At 38.0% G+C, this 23,704-nt stretch overlaps 1 long non-coding RNA gene across 1 annotated transcript in view; it reads left to right on the top strand.

Moving 5' to 3' along the window:
* The window catches only part of LOC134174246 (uncharacterized), a 54,361-nt gene extending 45,108 nt beyond the window's left edge, over positions 1–9,253 (top strand). Inside the window, exons 2-3 of the long non-coding RNA XR_009968574.1 lie at positions 6,484–6,573; positions 8,690–9,253. This is a non-coding gene — a long non-coding RNA (uncharacterized LOC134174246). The remainder of the gene's footprint in view (positions 1–6,483; positions 6,574–8,689) is intronic.
* Positions 9,254–23,704: the final 14,451 nt, after the last annotated feature.

The following is a 23,704-nucleotide window of genomic DNA, read 5'->3' as shown; positions in this document are numbered from 1 at the left end:
CAGCAATAGATCATGTCTTCAGTTGTACACCCAAATCTACCATGCCTGATTGTGTCTTGCTTGGATTCTGCAGAATCCTTTGCTTGACAGAACCATGTTGGGTGTTCCTCTCTGAGAAGCAGCTTTCTGACTGTACCCTTCTCAGTGGAGAGGTTTGGTTGATTCTTTCACACATAGTCTGGGAGGGACCTCTCTTAAGCCCTGCTTCTCCATCCTGTGCTAGGCGCTGCACAGCACTGTGGTGTGGCATCTGCCTCCGACCTTGGCATTTACCCTGGCATTGGTTTTGGTTTGTTTCAGGGAATTAAAAATAAGTAGAAGTAAATTTTATATAGTGCAGTTATAGGTAGGTGTTGATGGCTGCCTGCATAGTCCAGAAGTCCAAAGACTCTCCTGCTTTTTGTATATTAAGTTGTTGCTCTTTGAAAGAGCGTATTGCTCTGGGAAGGCCCTCTGGGGAGTCTTATTTATTGTATCAGTGTGGCACCACTAAACTTTTCTTTTCTTATTTTTTTTTTTTTTTTAAACATTGTAGTTTCTGAAGAAAAAGAGGGTCTGGGTTTTTTTCCCCTCCGTTTTGTTTTGTGTGTGTGTGACAGGGAAGATGCGGAAGTGGCTGCTTCCATTTATTTATTTTCTTATTTTAGTACAAGCCAACACTTTTTTAGTGATGATTTTAGCATGGACTAATCTGCATGATGTCCATAAGACATGCCATAGTTTGGAATAGCATTTCAGTGATGTAGTTCAAACGTATCATACCCAAAGATTAGCCAGGCAGTGTTTTAGCATCTGCATTTAATTTTGCCAGTAAGTTAGTCACAAATGTGTCTATTCATGTTTTAACCCACAGTGTGGTACAACTGACAGTTGTGGAAAACATCCATCTCCTCTTTGTTTTTATTTTTTTTCTCCAGAATCAAATCTCTTTCAGACTGCAGCCTTGTTTCTTGCGGTATTCAATTTTTAAGCAAATTATCTTTTCATCAATCCATAACCTATTTTGTTCTCTCTCTCTCACACAAAAAATAATGAACAATAACACACTAGCACTAAGTTACCTTCAAGAAGGTCAGTGGGGAAAACCCCCCACATTTTAAAATAGGTGTTTTTAAAAGATGTATCTGGAATACACTTGTCCTTTTTATTGGCACAATCACCCACTCCCTGAACAGTTTTGCTATGCCCAGCAGTTCAGAAGACAGATACGCAAAATAAACTCGATTATTATATTGGCAACTGTTCATACTGAGTCACAACGTAGTTTCCTACTAAACCCTTAATATTTTACAGGCATTTTTCGCCATGTGGTTAGAGCACAAGACTGCAGTTTAAGAGATCTGGTTTGATTCTTAGTTCTGCCAGAAGCTTCTTGTGGTGTTGTGGGGAAATTTTTTACTTCCTCAGTGCCTAAGTTCCAGATCATAAAGTGATCGTAACAAGGTTTTCTTTTTTTCCATCCCTTGTGCTTCTTGTCCATGTATACATTTATACTGTAAGCTCTTATAGGAAGACAGCATTTCTCCAATTAAGTGTTCATATTTTTCCAGTCTCAAGATGGAGTCCTAACAAAATATACTATAGTATGTATTTCTATATTGTAATAGAATCATAGAATCATAGAATAGTTAGGGTTGGAAAGGACCTTATGACCATCTAGTTTCAACCCCCCTGCCATGGGCAGGAACACCTCACGCTAAACCATGTCACCCAAGGCTCTGCCCAACCTGGCCTTGAACACCACCAGGGATGGAGGATTCACAGCTTCCCTGGGGAAACCATTCCAGTGCCTCACCACCCTAACAGGAAAGAATTTCCTCCTTCTATCCAATCTAAACTTCCCCTGTTTAAGTTTGAACCTGTTACCCCTTGTCCTATCACTACAGTCCCTAATGAAGAGTCCCTCCCAGGCGTCCTTACAGGTACCCTTCAGATACTGGAAGGCTGCTATGAGGTCTCCACACAGCCTTCTCTTCTCCAGGCTGAACAGCCCCAACTTTCTCAGCCTGCCTTCATACGGGAGGTGCTCCAGGCCCCTGATCATCCTCATGGCCCTTCTCTGGACTCGATCCAAAAGTTCCATGTCCTTTTTATGTTGAGGACACCAGAACTGCACACGATACTTCGAGTGAGGTCTCACGAGAGCAGAGTAGAGGGGCAGGATCACCTCCTTCGACCTGCTGGTCACGCTCTTTTTGATGCAGCCCAGGATACGGTTGCCTTTCTGGGCTGCGAGTGCACACTGAAGCCTGCTCATGTTCATTTTCTCATCGACCAACACCCCCAAGTCCTTCTCCACAGGGCTGCTCTGAATTTCTTCTCTGCCTAACCTGTAGCTGTGCTGGGATAGAATATAAATACTACTGTTTGTGTATTATACATTAAAAGTCAATATAAATACATACAAATTTTCCAGTGATGCTTTCTTTCACAGCAAATATATTAAGAATTTAAAATTTGTCACAACTGCCACCACATCTGTGCATTATGAAAATACTGATAGTAAGATGTTATTGCACATCTCAATAAGAAGGAGCTGTATTGTACAGAGTGACATTTAAATTCACATAAATCAATATGTGCTTACTGTTCCATGTCCCTGGTACTTTTAAATAAATCACTTCTTCACCTATATTTGTCTTCTATCAAATTCAGCTGGAGAGCTATTTTCAAGAATTGCAGTTCATTTCCCAGGAAACAGATGTTAGTATACATGAAAGATCATTCTTGACTGGTTTTAAGTTGTCTTGATATTTTTAGTTATTACAAGTTAATTGGACTAGAAAAGTTGAGGACAAAAGTTAGTTTATCAAATTGGATTCTGTTAAAGTGACTGATCATTGCATAAGAAAATGCAACAACAGGTGAGACTGTCCTATCATCACCTGCTTATTTTTAAGGACTAGATCCAAGAGTTGAAAAGGATGTTTGGTTCCTCATGGGTGCCTGTAATCAATGCCTGGACCTGCAATCTTTTTGTAACTAATTGCATATGAGAGTTGCTACCTGGGTAGTGTTGGTTCAGCATCAGGCAGACTGATGCTGTAAATTGTAACAGAAGAGCTGAATTCCCTTTCCCATAAAATGTGACCTGTGGAGGGCATATTTTTTAGCATACTTGTCTTGGGTTAAGCTGATGTTAATGAGAAAATCAGGGGCACATGTGAAGCTGTCAGGTTTCCTCTGCATTGCTAGAGCTTTCAAAAACATACTATTTAATGCTTCTTGATGTGTCCAGAAATGGTGTGATATAGGTGGTGAGTCAGCCAGTAAACCTCTTTTCTAACCTGCTCTCTATCAGAGTCTCCAGTCCTCTTCACATTTAAGCCTTTACTAGGGCTGAATTATTCAAAGCACAAAGACTAACATTCAAAATAATGAAATTATTTCACTTTTTTGTTTTGTTTCTTTTCCCTTCTCCTTTTATTAGCAAAATAGAAAAGAGAGGAAGATATAAAATCTTGAAGTGTTTTTAGGTGAATGGGGAAAAAATTTCTTTTTAAAAAGCTTCCCGAGGAAAAGATGTTTCTCTCAAAAGCATTCCTTTTAAATTACTTTATGTATGTATCTATGTGAGAATTTTCATTTTAAGGTAGTGAAGATAATGTCGGTTTTCCATATTAAAATTATGTTGGCTGAATTTTTTGCTTGGTTGAATTTTAAGGTTGATATGATCTTCCATGCTGCCCAGGGGATTTGGCTACTCAGGTCCCATTAGGAAAATCTCAGTCTTTATTCCAGTATTGACTGGAGATGAATTTATATTAAATTCTATTATAGGTTGTCATCTAACATGCTCAGTGCTGAGTGATAGGAAGAAAATGATAATGTGTTCACCTAGGGACTGTAAGACAAATATTTCATGTGTTCTGTGGACTTCTGTTAGACGACATTATGGTCGTGTTACACTAAATAGGCATGTCCTGTTTTTCACATGGAAAAAAGATTTTGAGTTATTGCCACATGTAGATTTTTAAAAGCCAGAAGATCACAGTTTTTCAGTCTGATTTTTGAGATGAGGTCATTTTCTTGACATATTTATAGAAATAGTAAATTTCATAGAGCTTAATCTGACATCATATCAAGGAAATCAGTATTCTTTTTGCATTACAAAATGGAAATCATAAGTACCACTGTGTATCAAAATTTAACATTATGTAAATTACATAAAGGCCTATCTCCTATTTTTCAAATGGCCACTTGTTCTTCATGTGATACCAATATTTTGTTTGAAAGTTAAAGAAATGTGATTTCAAAAGAAATCTTTCCCTTTAATACAGAAGTTTCGATATCTATTCATTATTTGGCACAAAAACGTTGTGCTGTTTCTGTTTAAACCTTCAAATTAAGCTCTAGCTGATAACCAGCCTAGTGATACTTGGCCAGGGGAGGACAGAGTCTGTCAGCTAGAAATCCTTTCCACAGCCTCTGTCTGAGAGATTGTCCTCTCTAATGTGCTGCAAAATGTCCTTATCCTTGGGCATATCAGCACAACAGCAGCTTTCTTCTATTTAAAGTGCTTACATTTCTTACCTTTAACATTTCAGGCAGGCTGGGGATGGAAATGCTGCTTGTTTTCTTGTTTTCATAACTGATCTTGTTTGGGTATCTTTAATAACATCATGTGTGCTATAAATGTGATAATGCTTTGGGTGTGACATGTTATTACTTGCTTATCTCAGTAAGGTTTGAAGGGTTTCTTCTGAAATCGATAGCAGAATTGTAACAGCTCTTATAATAGAAAAACAACTGATTCTTCTGAAACAGAATTGATATGAGGGCATATCGAGACAATCAGTAAGATCTTAAACTAGAAAAAACAATGTAATGTTCTCATAAAACTTGTGATTCTGGGCACACTTGGAATGATTTGTCTCTTTTTCTGTTTTTCTTGGATGTTAAAAGAGAGTAGAAATATAGTATTATAAGCTTCACAGATGATCAAGCTTCTTGAACTGTTGGATTTCTAAAAAAAAAATGTAACTCAAGAAGATATTTTTCAATACAACTGTCATTTTCAAATACCAATGCATTCTCTGTGATTATGTTTCATTGACCTATATTTCATCTCTTTTAAATACAGATCATTCCCCTCAACTAACAAAGGTGACTCCAGTGAAAACATTTTAAGTGTGCTTCCACCTCCTCACCTTAATGATACGATTGAAACTGAAAGTAAAGAAGGCTTTCAAAGGCTTATTAGGCTTATTTTTTAACAAATAGTCTCAAAGGAACAAAGAACCATGAACTTATTCATAAGGTACAGTAGATTCATGGCTGAGAGCAGAAGAGCACAAAGATTCACATTCCCTTGTTGCTTCAGTAGCTCTTTTCAAGATGTTTCCCATTTGACCTTTGCCATAAAGATGAGGTCTGTCCAGAATCCCTGAAAAAAAGTAAAACAACGTCATGCAGAGATGTCTCTATGTTTTCTGCACAAAGCTCTTTTCATATACACCTAAATGCAGTGGACCATGGCAAATAAGTTGTGGACAGGACCGCTCAAGCCCAAATGCCCCAAAGGGACACCATTTAGAATGACCTTTTAACATCCTTTGTCAGTAATCTTCATAGATGAAGTCACTTGTCTAAAAGGTTTGTCCTTGTCTAGCAAATAAAGGATAGTGAATGTTTCAGTAGTGGTTTAATCTCATTTCTTGGTGCAGAAATTATGCAGAGCAATTGCTCTAAATTTTCAACTCATGTTCTTTGAGATTCTAGAAGCTTATTTCAATGAAATGGGAGAGTTGTTCTTCTTTATCTGTTTTGAAAACTAAATTTCAAATGTAATCTATTTCATACTGATAATTAATAAGAAAAATTAAACCTGACTAGAAAATTGTGCTGATATCTTTAATTGTTTTTTCTTGTATATATAATTCTGGTAAAAACGGTCTTTCTCCAAAAACATGTATAAGAAACTAAGAAGTTCCACTGAAGTCCAGTTTTAGACCAGTTTTCCTCTTAGAGTCAGTTTTGATGAAAGTATAACATTAATAATTTGAAAGCCATTCATGCTATCTAAACTGAAAATGAGTTCATAACAAGAATTTTCTTGTTTGTTTTCCAAATATTTTGTTGCCTTTCACAGTTTAATTTTAGGAAAAATTCCTTTCTAAAAAGTTCTTTAAAGACTATTTCTAAGTATGCCATTTTTTTTTGGACAATATACGATGTGGAAAGTTTGCAGTTCTTGCCTGCAGAGTAATCGTATTTTGACTATGTGATCAAATTATCAAGACCAACTGAAAAGGAAGGTAAAGAAGCTAACCAGCCTAATAAACCCTCAGTTTTGTCGGAATCAAGCATGTGGGGGACAACTCAAATGAGCAAAGCTGATTAGGGATCACCTAACTAAATGGTATAGGAGACTATTAAAGATCTCTAATTAGCTGTTTGAGCCAGAACTTCAGACAAACTATAGGCAGACTTGTAAACAGCATAAAAAAAGGTTCTCAATAGGGATTTTATCGTTGATTACAGAACTGGTAAGGAAACAAAGGAGAGGGAATAATGAAGATTGGCAGTTCTGGGGCACCTCCCACTTCCTCCTGTCATGCATCATGCAGTAAGGTAAGAGAAATTTTTGAATTACAGTAATTAACCTTATTTAAAGTCTGTCCAAGAAATAAAAACCAAAAACAAAACACACACATACATAAAAAAACCAAAACCAAACCAAACAAAAACAACCACAAAAACCAAACCAGAATCCAGTCTGCAAAGGACTGGAATAGTAAAATAGCAAAGAGGAAAATTCTGAAGATTGATACCAGACTTAGAGAAAAAAGGGAGTTCATTCCAATAATTAGGCACTGGTGAGGCTGCACCTTGAATGCTGTATTCAGTTTTGTGCCCCTCACTGCAAGAAAGAGATTGACATGCTGGAGTGTGTCCCAAAAAAGGCAACAAAGCTGGTGAAGGGTGTAGAGCACAGGTCTTACAACGAATGGCTGAGGGAAGTGAGGACTTGGCAATGCTGAGTTAACAGTTGGACTCAATCTTTTCCAATCTAAATGATTCCATGATTCTGTTTGTCTGTGGAAGATTTATAGGAAAGGCTTTTAGCATGCTCATTCAGTCAAGGCACCATGTGGTTGATTTGGCCAAAATGTAAGACAACCTGAATTCAGAATATTTGGCCAATGTTACGAAGCCTTTGTTTTTGATATACCAGTGTGCATTTGAATAATTCACAGACTGCTTGTAAGAATTCTGTATTACTTCCTGAATTAAGTTCTATGTTAGCGATTTATTCATCATTATTACTGATTCAATGGCTCTGATCATGGCAATATCTACTCATATCTACCACTAATAAGAAATTAATGCTATACATTATATAAATGTATGTGTACAAAGCTCCTAATGATTCTAAAGCATTTCTGCTATCTCTACTGTATAGTCCTTGGTAACCAGCAATGTCCATCAATGAGAGTTGTACCATGGATTTCAGTAGTAACACAGGTGGGTCTTCATATTAAAATCTAAGGTAGGTTGATGAATGAGTTCAGCAGTAATCTAGCTATTCAACATCAGAGAACAATGAGAAATATAATTTTTCTGGGAACTGCAGGAGGTTTCAGCGCTGGGAACTAGATGATTCTAGATATGTTGTGTAAAATCTAGGCTTCATAGAAAAGGAGAAATCATGGCTGAACAAGCCAGCCTTTGCCCAGTCAGTGGTTTTGAAACAGGCAAATTAGAAGTTGTCTAGGAAAAGAGTGCAGATGAAACTCCAAAACAAACACCTGTGTTCCTTGATTATGTTCATAAATCTTTGCATATGCTTTCTATTTCTACAGTAAACTGAGTCGGCCTAGGATCGCACCATCCCTGTGTTCTGAGGAAGTCAGACCCCAATCTGATGTGTGCAGCTTGGAAATCTTCCTCATTTGAAACAGAACTGCTACCACCCCATTAAGGTTTTGAAAATAATTGAGGTCTGACCAAAAATATTTGGTAGTTTATAAGAAATTCATTTATTTCCTCTTCCTTTTTTCTATGGAAATATTCTGGCTCCTGGGTTTATGGAAGGGAAAGTATGTTGAGAACAAGTGGTTTTCTTGGTACTGCCTAATGATAACCGTTTAATATCAAACTTTCCACTGAGACGTAGCATATTCCTAACTCTTAATTTTTGCTACCAGAAAAGTGGAATATCCCAGACTTAATAGTAATATTTGTAGCCTTTCAAGTCCACTTTACATAATTAATTTTTATTTTTGCAGTACTGAAAAGAATACTATTGAAAAGAACCCATAATTCTATGTTTCTTAACAATGTTAGCTGGCTGCCTTATTATTGGGTTTACAAAGAACAAAAAACTGCACACTTAGGATGTACTACTGCTTTATTTTGACTATTTTGTATTAAAGATTTGGAAAGCTTTGCCTGTTTTGTAAGACATCCATGAAGTAAAACTCTAAACCTTGGTTGTGGTTATAGTCATTGCCTACTGACTCTCCCACTACATCATAGTTTTTTGGTTTGTCTGCCCTTTATCTACATAAACATAGACCAGCATACACTAAAAAAGTTCAAACATTTGGTAACAAGCTCACAGCAGATCTTGAGGGAGTAAAAAAGTTGCCACATGAAAAAACTCATAAAAATCTCCTATGAGTCTTTAAAGATCAGAGTTCCTGTCAGTAATGTCAATTAACTGATCTGTTCTCTGTTGCTTTAGGCAAAGACCTACTATTGTGAGCACACCATGGGACCAAAGATACTTCTTTAATTAGTCTAACTGAAGGAAAAATATGATGATGATGGAACTGGTGATTGAAATTATGTCAGAGAAGCATGAAGAGCAAGATGGAAAAGAACTGCTGGTGTTGAAGTCGCCTTGCAATTCTAGTGAGTATAATCATTAAAGCTCCTCTTGAAGTTGAAAGCTTTGTTAAACCAAATGTGAAGAGTTATTAGGAATTACTTTAAAAGTGCTACTTGAAGGCAACAAGCCAGCATCTGACCAAAATAAGGTTTCACCTGGTACATTGCTGATGCCCATTCTTCAAAACAGAAAGCATTCCTGCCTTCAGTGGGTCTGTTTTTCTAGCAGGCAAAACAATTATTTTTGGATGCTATGTTCACACAAGTCAACTCTGGCTGAGCTCCACTTAAGCTTTTGAGTCAGGAGACTGAGCACCTCAAATTTAGATGGGAATGCTCTTATCTGGCAAGGCCAAGTGAATTAAACCTTGGACTAACCACTTAAAAGACTATTTCTTTGCCAGCTCATCTATATAAATTTGCTTTCATGCTGGTATGATAGTGTTGAGCAGAAAGCGGAACATGTTTTTGTGTTCGAAATAAAAGCATTTTGTAGATGGATCATTACATAAATGATCTTTCCATTTGATTAGGGTCTGGGGGAACAGAGCTTATATTTGAAAGATCAGGAACATTTTCACAGGTCACTGATTCTGTGTGTTTGCAGGTGAGTGAGTCTGGCACAGTACATGTATCAAAGAGAGTGAGGGCAGACAGTGACAAAGGTGGTCCTGGTAGAGTTTATTCATGGTGTTTTAATGTGAACTTCATTATATAAAGATGGTTTTAGTTGGTGTATCTGTTCAGCTCTAATAAATAATAAGGGCATGAGCAGCCTTTCCTTCACTGTTAAGGCAAGCTGTGAGTGTAGTTCAGCCCTTCTTCTGTAAAAGGATCTGGCCCAGTATGAGCCCTGGATGTTGAAACAGAACACCCACTGAAAGAAGAGAGAGAAGAGAGAATCCCTGCAAGTAGGCATTTCCGAGTAAGGGAGACTTATTTTGCAAAGCCTAATGAGGGCTGAGAAACCATGCCTCTGGGATCTGTCCAGATACCATGAATAAGCCACAGAGGGACTGATGAAAGCTAATAATGCTTCATGGCTGTAGTCTCAAATTCCTCACTCAAGTTTGTGTTCGTTGTAGTCTTACAGTCATTAGGAGAGAAACCACCTCTGCTCTAAAGCAGTGTCCCATCCCATCCTCAGCCACTGTTGCTGTTGGCCACCATATGCCATTAAAACTGGCTTGTTTTATAAATGTTGTCCTCTTCGTTAAAATATTTTTTCTGGTTCTTTGGCATTTTTGAAATGTTTGAAAAATTACTTTGTAAAAAAGCATGTTTGAAAAATTACTTTGTAAAAACCTCCACTTCTCCTTACTCTGCAAAGCCTTTCTGATGGACAGTTCGCTAAATTAGCCCTACCCTAGTTTATGAAAAGCAATTTGGCAGTATAGGAAATTACAAGATGTTGGCACTGTGTGGCAAGGCTGTGAGGGTACATGCAAATGTGGCTGAGAGTGTTGTTTAGAACTAAAATTCACAGGGACTGCAGTTGATACATATTGGAGGGTTTATCAGGAAAGCCCATTCAGAAGGGGTAACCGATTCATGTCAGGTAAATCCCCACATTTGTTCAGGTAATTAAGTGTTGCTGTCAAATGTCCTGCCTATTAGTTTCTCACAGATTTTTGGCATATGCTTTAGCCTAGCGGGATTGATCCTGCACAGCTTAAATCAGTGCGGACCTTGTGACTTGAAATGGACAGAGGATCATTTTGAAGAGTCTGTAATATGAACTATTTGGGTGCTAAGTCCTTGACAAGTAGTTGTGTTTGGCTTAGATATTTTCAAAATTACTTGGATACCTTGAAGAGCCCTTAATATCCCTATCACTCATTTCCTCCCACCTGAGAGGATAATACCAGGAATCACTTCTGAAACTGCAAATATGTGCAAGTTATATTTCTAGGAATTATTTTCCAAAACCAATTAGCTCTTGGAAATAGGCTGAACAAAGGGGGAGGAGGAAAATAAATAGAAAAATAACTAGCAAGAGAACCTATAACTACGCTATTCGATCCTTTGCGCTGTGGGCTTAGGTAAAGCACATCATCTATGAATTTACCTACAGAATAGCTCTGTGCTGACTTGATGAGTTCAGGAGGAATCCATAAATGGTTCACAGCAAGTTAGTACAAATTATTCTTTCTAACTTCTGATTGCTTAAGTCTGCTGTGTGTTAAAAGAAGTTAACTATGAGTGCAGTACATGATTTTTGCACAAGATTTTTCTTTCAAGAATGCAAACCAAGACAATTACTAATACAGAAATAATAGCAATTTTTGTAAAAATTTGGACAAAAAAGGGAGTGTCTATTTGTCATGTTCAGCTCTCTTCTCTGATTACTTAGGATAATAGCTTTCTGAATGTAGCATTAAAAAAAAAAAATCAGAAAAGAAATATGCGTGCACTGTCAAAGGGATAACAGCACACTTCCTGCTCCAGGGATTGTGACGGTACACTTAGAAGCATCTGGAAAAAGAGGAGTACAGAATATAGGTTTGGTTTCAGTTATTCATATGTATACCAGCACTGGCATGTGATTAGGATGTTAATATTTCTCTCTGTTTTTTACTTCTCTCTCAGAAAACTAACCAAAGACTGTAATAACCCTTGAGGGTTCACAATTCTAAGCTTTGCAATCTTATTACACTTTTCTTCCAAAGCTAAGCTGCTAAAAGCCCTTCTTGACAGGTTGCTGGGGTGGGAAGGGGAGGTTTGTTTCTTTCTGTATCTTTTTTCGCAAATTTCTACGTTCTTGCTCTTTATATCTTCCCTCTTCATGCTCTTATTTCACTGGCACCTTTTCATTCCTCTATTTGTGCATGTATCTGAGACGGAGTGAGTCTATTTTTCAACTCACTAGCTGTTGCTTTGGGGATTTTTCTCTTTTCTTGGTCTTCTATTCGCTATGTGCCTAGGCAAAGATGCCCCTTGCAGCTGGACTATTGTGCTCTTGGAGATCTCCTGAGGTTCATGTAGGTGCAGGTGGTTTGGCTGGGTATTTACTGAACCTGTGTAGGAGTTGCAGCCATAGATCACTGATATAGGGCATGTCAGGAAAGCAGAGGGAAGCAAGTAAATTAATCCCTATTTCATCTGTTAACTACTGGAGAATGAATGTGGGTGGCTTGTGGTTTGGGTGGAGTCGGAGTCATGATGTTTCCTCACCTTTCTTGCTCCTCTTGTCTGTTCTGTGCCTCTCAAACCTGTCTGACAATCTCCCAGCTGTTTCCTCAAATTGGGAAACACTATTTAGCAGCTGGTACAACCCTGTCTGTCTTCCTGCAACATACTTAGTGGAAGTGAGTGTCTTGTTTTCTTTTGGCCATTAGTCACAAAGGTCTAGTTTTATAAAAATAGGTTGCTGTACTTGGTGTTACATAGCTGAAATGACGTGAATGGCACAGTTCAAATTTCAGAATGAGAACTTGGGAAAGGCTGATTGAAGCAATGTTTAATCCACTTAAATATAACCCACTAACATGTTGAAGGGAGGCCTTATTCTTGTAAGCTGGCACAACCTCATTATTCGCAGCTTTTCAGTGAGGGTGTCTAAAATTCAAAATCAGAACAGTTTTTTACATTCATTTTGCGCAGATATGCCTTCTTGGAGGACAAAACAGTACAACTTAATTTTAAGTTATATGTATATTTGTCTTTCCCAGTATGAGAATTAGCAAAAATGTTTAAATCTCAGCCAAGGGCAAAGCCGTCTATATCACTGAGAAAGAGGAAGTTTTCTGCTCTGTTTCAGGGTACCTTAAAGAAAGGCATGATATTGCGCTAAGAAATATATCTGTGGTGCTTTGACCCTGGTTAGACTCCAAGTGCCCACCAAAGCCAGTGTGTCACTCACACTCAGTTGGACAGGGAAAAGAAAATATAACGAAAAGCTCACAGGTCAACATAAGGACAGTGAGAGATCACTCCCGAGTTACCATCATGGGCATAACATACTTGGCTTGGGGAAAAATTTACTTTATTATCAATCACATCAGAGTATGATAATGAGAGCCCTCCTGCTGCCACAACCTTGCCACACAAAACCCAATACACCATTTTATCTTGCAATTTCTTTCCATGGACCACCATCAATTCTAATTTTGGAATAACCTATTTTTTCCCCTATTTCAGTTCTACAGAGTTGATCTTTTCAGCAGTTGAGCCTGGTTTAATTCTAACCAAAGATCACTGGAATGGGAAAAGGGTAAGAGTGGTGGGGTCACACATACTATATTTATTTATTTTTGTCCAGTTAGATTAGCATCTAAGTGTTTTTTAGAATAAAGACAGAAAGGGGCACAAGACATTTTTTTAGTGGCTTCCTTACTCAAATTCTTCCTAAGACTCTGACGGTTCTGGTTGACTTGGGCCATGATTAAATGCTAGTACTGCTTTACAGTAAAGTGGGTGGGAAGGATTTCACTTCTGCTTGACCTCTGATGACTTCCTTTTGTGTACAGCTGGTTACTAGGACTTTGCATGCAGAACCACATTTGTTCTTAATACAGTTACACGTATTCTCTCATAAAGAGATGAATGATGCATTGTAGCCTAAGTCTTATGTAGCATCTGACTTTTAAAAAGGGGGTTGTGAGTGTAGGAGTAGAATGTGTATATGTGAACCACTGTATGTTTTCAGGTCCCTACGTGATGAGTGGGTGACGTGGTGACTGAACAGAACCGTCCTGGCATGCTCTTTTGTGTTCCCTCTCCTTCCTTGTGGAAGAAATATATCTACAGAATCTGTAGTCATCTTTGCTCAGGTAATCCCACAATTTGGGCTATTTTCATTAATGGATAGAGAAGTATCTCCAGTCTGCATAAAGATTTGATTCATACTTGGTAGAAGGAAACTTTGAAGGCTGTAGGTATTTCTTCAGTTATCAATGGAAAAATTTGCTGTCGCTTAGTTAATAGATTCACATTTTTTACTTCTTGCCCTTTAATAATGGCCTGCTCACTTCCCTGGACTTATTATTTCAGAAGGTTTCATTTAAGAAAGTTATTTCTGTAAATTAATGTACTGCAGATTTATTCTTCAGCATGTCTACATTTGATATATACAGTATTTAAGTTTGTATTCACTTAGCAAAGCATTTACTCCATTATCATGTAATCATTTCCAGTCCAAATACAGAATCTAGAGATTAATGTACTATAAATTTCTTCCTGCAGCAGTTTTATTGCTATATTAGTTATTAAGTTATGTTTGCATTGAACTTAAAAAATAGGAGAGATAGATAAGAGATTTGTTTATGTTTTAAATTAAAGTGAGTGTTTTATAGTCAGTTCAGATCGAAAGGGTGAAGATTATGACATACACGCTATCTTTACAGCTGGTTAAATGTTGACAATCAAATTTGGAAAAGTCAGGAAGATTTCTAATGTGGCTTTGTGCTTTTTCCACTGTAACAAATGGTTTTCCTTTGTTTTGTGTTTGCTGTGATGGTGATAGATTTTTATTTTTTATTTTTTTCCAAAGGCCACTAAAAGCATGAATTTGAATTAGCAGAAGAAGTGTTGTATCTCTTTTCAACCTTTTCTTTTTTACTAGCTCAACAAAGGAAAATATTGGTATCTCGCACTTACAATTCTTTCACTGTTCAAAGGGTCTTAAACTCCCTCATGTCAAGGAAATTGTTGTGGTTTAAGCCCAGCTGGTAATTCGGAACCATGCAGCCACTCACTCACTCCCCCCCTTTTTCCTCCCCCCACTCACAGTGGGATGGGAAGCAGAATTGAAATAATGTAAACCCCATGGGTTGAGCTAAAGAACAGTCCAGCAACTAAGGTATAACACAAAATTATTACTACTACCATTAGTAATAATAATGATAAGGAAACTAACAAGGGAAGAGGATATAAAACTAAAAGGGGAAGGAAAAAACCCAAACAAAAAACACAATACAACTGCTCACCACAGGCCTATTTGTACCCAGCCTGACCTGAGCAGCAATCTGGGCCTTCTGTGTAACTCCCCCAGTTTATATACTGGGCATGACATGCTTTGGTATGGAATACTCCTTTGGCTACTTGGGATCAGGTGTCCTGTCTCTGCTTCCTCACAGCTTTTTGTGCCTCTTCTCACTGGCAGAGCGCGAGAGACTGAGAAGTCCTTGATCAGAGTAAGCATCACTTAGCAACATCTAAAACATTGGTGTGCTATCAGCATTGTTCTCAGATTAAAGTCAAAACCACAGCATTGCACCAGCTACTAAGAAGAAGAAAAATAACTGTTAACAGCTGAAGTCAGGACAGAGACTAAGCAGAAAATAAATCGCTAAGGTAGCCTCCTAGGTCCTAGAGAAGCTTGATCACCTCCATATGGAGCTGGTCAGTAGCTCAACATGGAACATACATACCTAACAGCATCTTAAGACCAGGGCACAACTTTTTTTAAGATTCAGTAAGTCAGCCTCATTGTAACTGAATCATCCATAGGGTCACTGTTTTTCCCATGAAGCAGAATACTCTTAACTGAGAGTCCCACTGGTATATGTTCCATTTAAGTATCCTGATGCATTTGTTGTAATTGAGCAAAGCAAGTTGCTGAAGTCTCAGTGCAATCTGTATGGAAAGCTCAGAAATTATAGGGGGAAAAAAATAGGTTATTTTCAGCATTATCATGTTTTTTATATATATATATATACTGTCCTTAATATCCAAATGTCCTTCCAGCTTCAGCAACATGATGTAGGACTGTTACAAGAAATATACATTAATTTCTAGATTTCATCTTTACACTGGAAAGATTATATATAATATATATATTCTGCTATAGTAGATAGCAGAATATCTAGTTCTCTGCTGGATAAAAAAACGTGTATATCAGATGAAATCTATAGTACAAAAGGTTATATACTTACATCCTTTTACCCATACAGATAATGACAGTATCTGTATGGGTAATCCTGAAAAGTGTTTCGCTTGCTTGATCTTTTCAGTTTCTTCCTTTGCATTGTCTAATTTTAGACAAGTTGCTATATATAAAAACTCTTAAGCAAACCTTTGTGAGCACACTATATGCTTTTTATATAGTTAAATGTATATAATGTTAAAACACGTTTTACAAAATATGAGTTACTCTACACAGATTGAGGTATAAGCTGTTTTATGAGAGATGCATGCAGTTTCATTGTCCAAAATAAATTTCTAGCCCTTTAAAATACAAATTAAGTGTAAGTATGTTGGGTTGGTTGAGAGAAGAAAATTTATATTCTCTGTTTCACTTCTTGTCTGTCATTCCCATCCCTTTTTTCGTTAGTTATTAAAATGCACAAAGCCACTTCTGCCAGAACACTTATCCCCTGCCACATTGAATCAGCATTTCCACAAAGAGTGTTTCCTCTGAGCTTGGAGCTGTCACAGATGGACTGGAAGAGCTGCTTTCTGGTGATGCAGTGCAGCAGGGGACACATGCTCAAATGACAGCAACAGTGCACAATTAACATAGGCTAAAAAAGCATAAAGGAAATTGTAAAGCGAGTGAAAAGCTGCAGAACCCTTAACTGTAACTCACTCAGGGCTTTTTCAGTTCTCTTTGCAATAAGGCAAAAAAAAAAAAAGGCAAGTTATTAAAGCACTGAATATTTTTGTAAGGCAAACTATCACCCTGTGCCCTATTTTTTTATTTTTTTTTTTAATAGAATTATGAAGTATCAGTGGACTAAAGCTGCCTTCCACATGAAAAATATTCTTTGGGAGAATTTGTAGACTCAAATGATGAATTGTCTCAAATTTGCCATTCTTTTATAAAAATTTACAAATACAACCTCAGTTTCCTTGATAGTTTTAATACTTTAAAAAAGAAAAATGTTCTTAAGCTATCCTTACTGAGAAATAGGTTTTATTGGGAGCTCCCTTGTACTGCCATCCTAATCAAAAGTTGTGACTGATTGCTCTGCTTCATAAGGTATAGGACTGAAGCATGGAGAGTTTTTTCAAAACATTGCTCGGCATCTCCCAGGAGGGGAGCAGCCCTTCCACTTGGATATGATGGGCTTATTCCAACCTTTGCTTAGTGCTGTGCTTTCACAAGTCTGCCTACTGGGGCACGAAAACCACCACACTAGTTAGTGTATCATGCTGCCTCTCCTCCTCCAGCTCTGCAAGCGTCAATATAACATCTACTTGCTTGGCTGTTAAAATAAATAACACTAATGATCTCCCCAGCAGCCTCTGCAGACTCTTTGGAACTTCTCCATTTTCAAGGTCACAACTCTGCTTGAGGTTGATAAATTCATAAATTAATAATACTTAGCACTTTTCATCCATGAATGTCAAAGGTGAGAAACGTTTTTTTATTCCCATTTTTATCAAGCAGGAAATTGAGCTGTAGAAGTGACATATATAAAATTGTTTTGGAAGCCAATGCTAGATGCAGGAAAATAAGGTGTTTTTTTTTTTTTTTTTTGCACTCAGCTTGCATTGTAGCCATTGCATCACACTGCTTCTCAGTGCCCTTTGTGCAACAGTGCAGTCTTATTTAAGCTGAGATTTAAGTCCCACAAGAGTCAGGAAATTAAACTCTGCCACACAGTCTGTTCATTGTACATTTTTATTGGACATGGCCTATACATTACCAGTGGTCATCCTTTTTCCAAAGGGGGACCTTTTCAGGGGACCTCATGCTAGTAAATGATGCATATTTCATTGTCTTATTTCTTTTATGCCGCAACTGCAAAACAAAACAACATAAATTTTATTCTAGTGTTCATGACTGAACTGATCAGGACTGCTCTATTGTTTTAGATTTTTAAAAATTATTTAAGAAAATGCCATAAAATACAAATGAATGTCTTGTCTTTAACACGTCTCTGGGGCAGTCCAAGGATGATTCAGACACTTTATACCTCTTGTGGAACATGAGAGAGGTAATGGTGAAATACCCTGGGTAAAGACCATCCCCTTTTGGAAGTGGTCTCTTGTCATTCTTAATTTTGATATTTCTCACAAAACCTTTTATTCAGCAAGGATGTTCTGCATTTTCCATTACCAGCCTCATTTCCCCAAAGGATCTCTTGACTGTCTATTACAATTCTTGTTTCACTCTCAAAACACTTTCTTGAAATGAGTACTTCTAATAAGCACCTCTATTCAGGTAAGCACTCCAGAAAATCCTCTAGATGGTTAAGAGGAGATGCTGAAGAAACACTTAGAATTGTCAGAGTAATGCTTTTCTCTCCCTGAAAATTCTGGGAGAGTTTTTCTTGAGAAAAACTGAACACTCTGCCAGGCACTTCAGGTAATATTTAGCCCTTTAACAACTGAGATAGCTTTGGGTACAACCCTGTGTAGAATATACCGACAGAGCCTATTAACCTGGAGCTGAGACAAACAGGCTGCTTTATTGACAGGCTCTGGGCAGGTCCTCCTTACCAGTTTGTTAAAATCCCGGAATTGCTTCTAGGAAAAAAACTGCAAGATTGTCTTTCTTTCTAAAGATGGGTTTAAATTTAATTTTTTTTTTTTTAAACAATTTCTTTTGATAAAAGGCATCCATCGTGTAATACACATTAAAATACCTGTATAGATTTTATTGATGTGATTTCCACCTCCTCCCCCCCCCAATCTTAAACTCTTCTTTTTTCTAATCTCAGCAATATTGTCACTGAGCTACTTCTGTGTGATTGCTGCCTCAGACTGTATCATTTGTGTATTCGCTTTGTAAAAGAATTTTACAGAGGAAGAAAAGAAGTGTGAGAATACTATCATAATGGTGACATAGTGGCTGATGAAAAGTGGCTGGTTTATGGAGTCGAGGAATGAATGATCTTGTTTATCTCTGTGGCTGCTACAGCACACTCCTTGGCAACTTTTTTGCAGCAGTCTACTGGTATACTCAAATTTGAGTTTTAGACACAGTGACCCTGTATGTAGGAAAACTGGGTCAGCTTTAATTTTGCAGCTTTCACAGTCCATACCAATTTTCAGGTCCTTGGAGGACAGACTTTGTAATTTGATTAGAGTGGCACTTGCTGCTTTTTCTGTTTATGTGATTTGTCATTTAGAATTTCTTCTACACTGTAAATCATGATTATTTCATATATCAAAAGACTTAACTTATTACTGACAATATATTTTTTTTCTCTCCCTACTTCTAAGGACTGATGCATCTAATTTCCTGTTAAAGATCCCAGATAAAATAGCCCAACAATGTGGTAATTTTCTGTTAACAAACAGTGTAACTGGAACTACCACTAGAGGGCTTTAATTAGGATCTAAATCTTACCCCTGTAACACCCTTTCCAGTCTGGAGTAATCAGATGGAATATCTAGCTGTTCTTTTTTCTCTAAATTTGAAATACAGGCTAACAGCTGGGTTTTCTGTTGTTGTTGTTTTGTTTGTTTTCTAATTAATGTTAGACTTAAGAAATCGTGAAGATGATTTACTTCCCTAAAGTTCAGTTAAAAAGGAGACAGAGAAATTTTCAGATAGGCTTTGAAAATGAAAGGCTTTTCTTAATTGTGGAGAACAACCACTACTTTTTAAAGCACTTTGCAGACGGGTCTTTTAAATGTCTTCGAGGTGACTTTGTTTAAGGACAGAAACTCATAGTATAGAACTTTGCTAAAGTGCACTCATAGTATAGAACTTTGCTAAAATGCTAAGGAGGGGGAGACTTGGTGGCCAGGGTGTTCAAGTGGACCAGCAGCCAAGGCTTCACATGGTTCAAGCACTAATACAAAGAAACAAAATTTCTCAAGGGTATAAAATTCATCTAATAATACTTAACATTTACCACTCTGAGTACATCTTCAAAGAGCTGAACTAATAGCAGCTAATTTAATCTTCAAACAAGCTGAGTGAGGAGCGTTATCATCGCTGTTTAACCGAGGGCCAGAGCAAAGGAGTAACACTGCACAGAAACAGAAACGTATGCCTCTACCCAGGTACTTTGTGCCTGACTAATAGGAAATGTTTCTAGTGTATTCAATTCTGATAGGTACTTAGGGGTGGCTGCTGACTTTTCCCAAATTCTTAGTATTTGTTATTTTAAAGTCTAGAGGTGAAGAAAAGGTTATAACCTGGAGAAAAAAAAAACAAAACAAAACAAAAACCCCACACCACCAATAACAAAATCACCCCGTATTCCCTGTTATAGGAGGTGGATAAAATGTCACAGAGAGTAGACATTTTAGTTTTCTCTCTCTCTCAAGATCCCTTGAGATCTGTGATTCTCAAGGGCTCCCTTTACACTGATTCCCCTATGTTATATTAAAACTGAAACTCAGCAAATTTAACTGGGCACCTTGCAGGGTCCCTGGAAAGACTGCTGCTGTTGTGGTACCCCACAAGTGCTTCACCTCTCCAAGCCACAGGTAACCAAAGTAAGCACAAAGTGGTTTCCTCTTCATTGACTCCACATTGTACAGTGACATCCTGAGGGGGCTTAAGGAGACAAGGGATAGTACTGTAAAATGGGAAAAATGTCAAAACCACAAAATAGATACACAAAGGGACATAGGAGGCCAATGTCTAATCTATAAAGGAACAGTATGTTTGCTTCTACATAGGCAAGTCCTGACTGGAGGTTTATGTGCTTTTCTGCCATTGCAAATCCAAAACCAAACATGGAAACACACAGACTTTTAAGTACTTATGTACATATATACATACATTTATATATGTAAAATTATCACCCAGTTTAAACAACTGACTTATTTTAAAACCAATAATACCTAGTTTCAAATGCTCACACACCTCTACATATTGTTTTGGTTTTTTTTTTTCAGAAACTGCAAAAAAATGCTGATGTTGTGGTGCTGCTTTTGCAGAAACTGCAAAAAATGCTTAGATTGAGATGATTTAGAGATTCTAGCATTTTTTAAGGACTTTATTTTTAGTAAAACTGAAAAGCATTTGAAGAAAAATTATTTTGAATGAAAGAATTAAAACTCCTTGCTCTAAGAGTGTGAAAAAGATGGCTTTAAGTTTTAATCTTAATATTTTTATTATTAATTTAATATTAGTATTCAAAGGTGGTTTTATTTAAATGAATAGCTTATTGCCCAGCTTTTTATACTGCAGAGAACAAGTAGTATTTCATTGCAATGCTGGGCAATTCGCCATGTTGTTCATACTCCAGAACCTTGTCTCCAATCCCCATTTCTCCCTGACATGACTGGTCCAACAGAGCCATGTGCCCTCTTGTCAGCCGAGTGAGTATTGCTGCAGTGTGTACTGGTTGTCATTATCGCTCCCTTCCCATCACTGTTTCCTTGCAGTTGCACTTCAAAGCATCAGGAGGCTCAGATTCCACAGTGATTTTTGGAACTTAGGGGATATGATAATGAAAATCTTTTCACCTCTTCCTTTTGCATATTTATTTTGTGGTGATACTAAATTTATGAACACTTTTTGCATTACACAAAGTGGTGCACACCAGATTAACAAGAGTATTTTATTTTATAAATTAGCTCATTTTCGTGGCTTTGTCATGGATCCAATTCAAGCGAAAAAGCGAAAAGACACATTACAGTACTAGCCATTGCTTTGGAAGAAGGCAGAAATTTTGTGTGCCTTAGACAGGTAAGCAATAATAGGTTACCTGCTTAAGGCACTAACTCTAAGAGCAGCGATAACCCCTTCTACTCTACGAAACAATATCCTTAAGAGGAAGAGATGTAATGTGATCACATAGCACTCAGAAACGTATTCACTGCTCTGCTTTGTCTTTGTAAATCTTTTCAAAGTTCAGCAGGACAGCCGTGCTGTGGCTGCTAGCTATTAGGGCTGCACACTGCTTTTCAGATTTACAGCTGTGTACTTGTCATTTCCAGATGCAGTTTTAGTAAGACAGTCACTCAGGAAATGTTGTGAGAAGCAGCAGGTTTCCAGTAAAACATGCCCATAAACACCATGGTTGCTGGCAAAATAAGACTTACACCCAGATGCTTTAGGAGAAAAACAATCTATTCTTTGTTCACATCTACCCTGAGGGTTCAACTTGGATCCATAAATATGTACAATGGAGCAGCCCATCCAGCTTGGCTGGCCGATGGGACACGTAATTCCCCATTTCAGGCGCTTCTGCTATTTCTGTTGCATGGGTCTGTACAAGGAGTCCAACTGATGAAAATAATTCAGAAAGCTGTTTCAATAAAAGAGTATAAATTATGTGCTGATTTTTGTTCTCGGTTCAGCTATGGCTAGTTGAGAACTGGAATTTAGCAGGAAAATGTGAGAATCCAGAGGGTGAAATGCACAAAAATCCTGCAGTTTCCAAACTAAACTATCCCAACACCAACCATTTCCAGTTCCTCTGGACTCTGGGAAGAGCAGAGTGCAGCACAAAAATTGCAGAGGATTAACTGAACCTGACAAAGGGTACCAAGGTGGGAACAACAGGCTGCTCAGGCATTGCTGTCCTTCCTGCTGTTGAATAGAACTATGAACTGGGATCTGGGATTTCTGGTGGTGGGCTCCATGTGATTGCTGGCCTTTTCGCTTTTCCAAACTGGGCAGTGAAATTAATAATCTGTAACAGGTCTAGAGAAGTTGAGAAGCATCTTATACAACATCTATTTCTCAGCATGCATATTGACCATTTCAGTAAAGCTCCAAATACCAGAGACAACCACACTTTGAGAACACTCTTCCTCTTTTTTCTTACTTGATCTCATCTGTTAACTTCTTTCACATATTAGGAAAAAAAATAAGAACTATTCCCATCTGAGATTTCTGGCATCCTTCATTTATGCATGCTATATTTTGCAAATTGAGATTATAATTGTGACTGGTGACAACATATTACATGATGGTTTTCTTCCTCATTTATTTCTTCTAGATTTTCTTCTTAAGTGAAAGGACGTCCCAAGCCAGTTTCCACTTGAATGGTGAGCAGCATCACATCGAGACTAGAGACTGTATGTTAATGTTTGCACCCCTGGGCATTAGGGGTAGGGTACATTATCTACTTAAACTCAGATGGCTGGATGCAAAGTGACTACCAAAACTGCTCTGTCACTTCCCTCCTCTGCTGGACAGGGGAGAGAAAATACAATGAAAGGCTTTTGGGTTGAGATAAGGACAGTGAAAGATCACACAACAGTTATTGTCTTCCTGGGTGTTGTGGTTTAAACAAAGTCAGCCATAAATCATGAAGTCGCTCTCTCACTCCCCCCCTTTTTGCCTTCCCCCTGCTCCCGGAGGGATGGGAAGGAGAATCAAAAGAATGCAACTCCCACAGGTTGAGATAAGAACAGTTTAGTAACTAAGGTATAACACAAATCACTGCTGCTACTACCAATAATAACAATGATAAAGGAAATAACAAGGGAAGAGAATACAACACCTCACCACCTGCTGACCGATAACTCACGTTTTCCACCTGACCGAGCATCGACTGATATCTTTTCCAAGCCTGCAGTCCTTTAGCCCTTCCGGGTAACTCCCAGTTACATCCTGGGCATCACGTGCTGTGGTATGGAATACCTCTTTGGTCAGTTTGGGTCAGGTGTCCTGTCTCTGCTTCCTCCCAGCTTCCCCTCCTCCCTGACAGAGCATGAGGCTCACAAAGTCCTTGGCCAGACCAAACATTTGAGCAGTAACTAAAACCATCGGTGCTATCAGCACTGTTCCCAGGCCGAAAGTCAAAAACACAGCACTGCACCAGCTACCAAGACGGAGAAAAAATGACTGCTACTGCTGAACCCAGGACACTGGGCTTAACTTTACTCCCAATTTTCTATAAGTCCTCCCGCCCAGAAGCACAGGGAGATGAGAAATGGGTTTGTGCTCAGTTCATCACATATTGTTTCTGCTGCTCCCTCCTCCTCCAATGAGTCCTTCCCATCAGGTGAAGTTCTTCACCAACTGCTCCAGTGTGGATCCCTTCCATGGGGTGCAGTCCTTCGG

This window comes from Pezoporus occidentalis, unplaced genomic scaffold (genome assembly GCF_034315485.1).
Source record: "Pezoporus occidentalis ecotype Australia unplaced genomic scaffold, CSIRO_AGI_Poc_V1 ctg59, whole genome shotgun sequence".
NCBI lineage: Eukaryota > Metazoa > Chordata > Aves > Psittaciformes > Psittacidae > Pezoporus > Pezoporus occidentalis.
Note: the sequence above shows the minus strand (reverse complement) of the source record. Positions and strands in the feature narration are given on the sequence as shown.